Source organism: Manis pentadactyla, chromosome 13 (genome assembly GCF_030020395.1).
Source record: "Manis pentadactyla isolate mManPen7 chromosome 13, mManPen7.hap1, whole genome shotgun sequence".
In the NCBI taxonomy this organism is placed as follows: Eukaryota; Metazoa; Chordata; class Mammalia; order Pholidota; family Manidae; genus Manis; species Manis pentadactyla.
The window spans coordinates 74,535,106-74,537,762 of record NC_080031.1 but is presented as its reverse complement, the minus strand read 5'-3'; the positions used below and the strand labels follow the sequence as shown (position 1 = coordinate 74,537,762).

The following is a 2,657-nucleotide window of genomic DNA, read 5'->3' as shown; positions in this document are numbered from 1 at the left end:
ACAACATTTTGCTGTGCTGATTTACAGTGACTGTAAGGGGGTTTGGGGGGGACCTGTAAAGGGGAAAGACTAGTAAACATAATGTTCTTCATGTAATTGTAGATTAATGATAACAAAAAAAAGAAAGAAAGAAAAGGGGGATTACTCTCTGATAGGATAAAATTAACTGCAAATCACCGATTAATGCATGCTTTACATGTCCTTAATTTTGATCATTAAAGGGTATCAGATGATCAGCTAGGGAAGTAAATTTTTCTGATAATATTCCTTTATCTTAAAATAAAAAGCAGTTCCTGTGTGGTGATCTCCAATAAGTTCTTCACAATGGTATAAAGGGCATATCAAACAGTGGGCAAAGGGTTTGTTTGTGTTTATAAAGAGGATCAAAGCCTAATTTGGCTACCCAGAAAACGAATTAAGATATGATATGAAGAAAAACTTCCAACATCAACATTCTCTGGAAGAGTCATTCAAGAAGATGATCATCGAAAAGCTTCAACAAAGATCCTAGCACTGTTGCAGTTGTAGCTGCATTCATCTCACTGGTTCCTGGACTTGCCATTGGAATGAAGAAGGAGATATCTAAGCTGGCCTGTGCATACAGTAAAACAACAAATTTGACTGGATCTATATTGTCGGAACTCAACCAAGAATAAGGAGAAGTGCAAGTTGCAGCACTCCAAAATAGTGCGACTACAGACTATCTACTGTTAATAGAACTTATGGGATGTGAACAGTTCCCAGGAATGTGTTGTTTTAATTTGTCTAATTTTTCTCAAACCATTCACATTCAGTTAGACAATATCCATCTTTTTGATGGTATTGTGAATGGAATTGTTTTCCTGATTTCTCTTTCTATTAGTTGTTTGTTAGTGTATAGCAAAGCCACAGATTTCTGTGTGTTAATTTTGTATCCTGCAACTTTGTTGAATTTTTATTTTAGTTCTAGTAATTTTGGAGTGGAGTCTTTAGGGTTTTTTATGTACAATATCATGTCATCTGTAAATAGTGACAATTTAACTTCTTCTTTACAGATATGGATTCCTTGTATGTCTTTTTAAGAAATTATTTTTCATGTACATGTTGACTACTATTCTGTTTTCTAGATATACAGCTTATTCATGTATAAATTTACCCCTAAGTTCTGAATGATGACATATAATGAGGGTCACAATGTTAAAACCAAAGCAGCCATCTGTCTTCATGAGGAAACTGGCATGGCTTAGGAGCTCTGTTCTGAAGCCCTCTTTCCCAGATCTACAGGTCTCTGACCAGCATTGCTGTGGATATATTCATCATCTAAAGTTTAGGGTGTCTATTCTTCCAGGACGGACAATGTCAGGTTCTTCTAGTAGCCACATTTCTGCATGGATTGTGACCCTTCATATTCCCCTACCTGGATACAAATTCTACCCCAACACTTAAAGTGATGAAACCGAGGGAAAAGTGCTTCCTCCCTTAATATCTTCATTTGCAGAGTATATTATTAGATTATTTACTTGGGAGATGTATTATATAAATTAAATTAGCTAATTCATGCAAACTGTTTATAAAGACAGCAATTATGTTTTTGGAAGCCATTAATTATAATATGTTTGGCGGTCCTTTATCATCATGAAGTAAATGAATATTAAAATATCCCATTCTTGCTCATCTATTATTCAACCATCTTTGTTGGTTCCAGATCAGAGAGGATGAGCTATGGAGGTGACAAACCAGACCACAGTGACCAAGTTCATTTTTATTGGGATTCCTGGTATTCTCTACCTGAGACTCACATTGTTTGTGAAGTTTATCACTGTGTATCTGCTGTCCCTTCTGGCAAAAGTCCTCATCATATTCACTGTTGTGATGGAGCCCACACTCCAGACGCCCATGTCCATTTTCTTAGGAAATCTGTCCTTCCTGGAGATCTGGTACACCACAGTCACAGTACCTAAACTGCTGGCCACCTGCCTGTCATGGGGTGTTACCATCTCTGTGGCTGTATAGCCCAGTACTACTTCTTTTTCTCCATGGGAGCTACCGAGTGCATCCTCCTGGCAGTGTTGGCCTATGACCGGTACCTGGCCATCTGCAACCCTCTAAGGTACTCACTGCTCATGAGGATCCCAGTGTGCCTGCACTTCTCTGCTGGATTTTGGACTGGGGGCTTCATCACCCATCTTGTGCCTACCATACTAATCTCTCATCTGAACTTCTGTGACCCCCAGAAGATCAACCATTTTTTTTGTGACTCAGACCCCATCTATAAACTCTTTTGCTCAGACACATTCTTGGTGGAGGCCTTGGGCTACACATGTAGCTCTGTTGTGATTCTCAGTTCTTTTCTTCTCACCATGTCATCCTATGAACACATTGTGGTAATAATAATCAGACTGTCTTCCTTGGAGGCTCAGAAGAAAGCTTTCTCCACCTGCGCCTCCCACCTCACTGTGGTCACCATCTACTATGGCACCATCATCTTTGCCAATGTCCGCCCTCCAGCCAAGTACAACTTCACCATTGGTAAAGTGGTCTCTGTATTCTACTGTGTGGTCACCCTGTTGGTAAATCTTCTCATATACACCCTGACAAACAAAGATGTGAAGAAAGCTTTCAGCAAAGTTGTAGCACAAAAGAGTTTCCTCTTGGTCAGAAACATACATAAGATTTGA

General features: G+C 39.2%; 1 pseudogene; it reads left to right on the top strand.

The window, feature by feature from the left end:
- Window positions 1-1,701: 1,701 nt before the first annotated feature.
- Window positions 1,702-2,657, top strand: LOC118928705 (olfactory receptor 11L1-like; annotated as a pseudogene).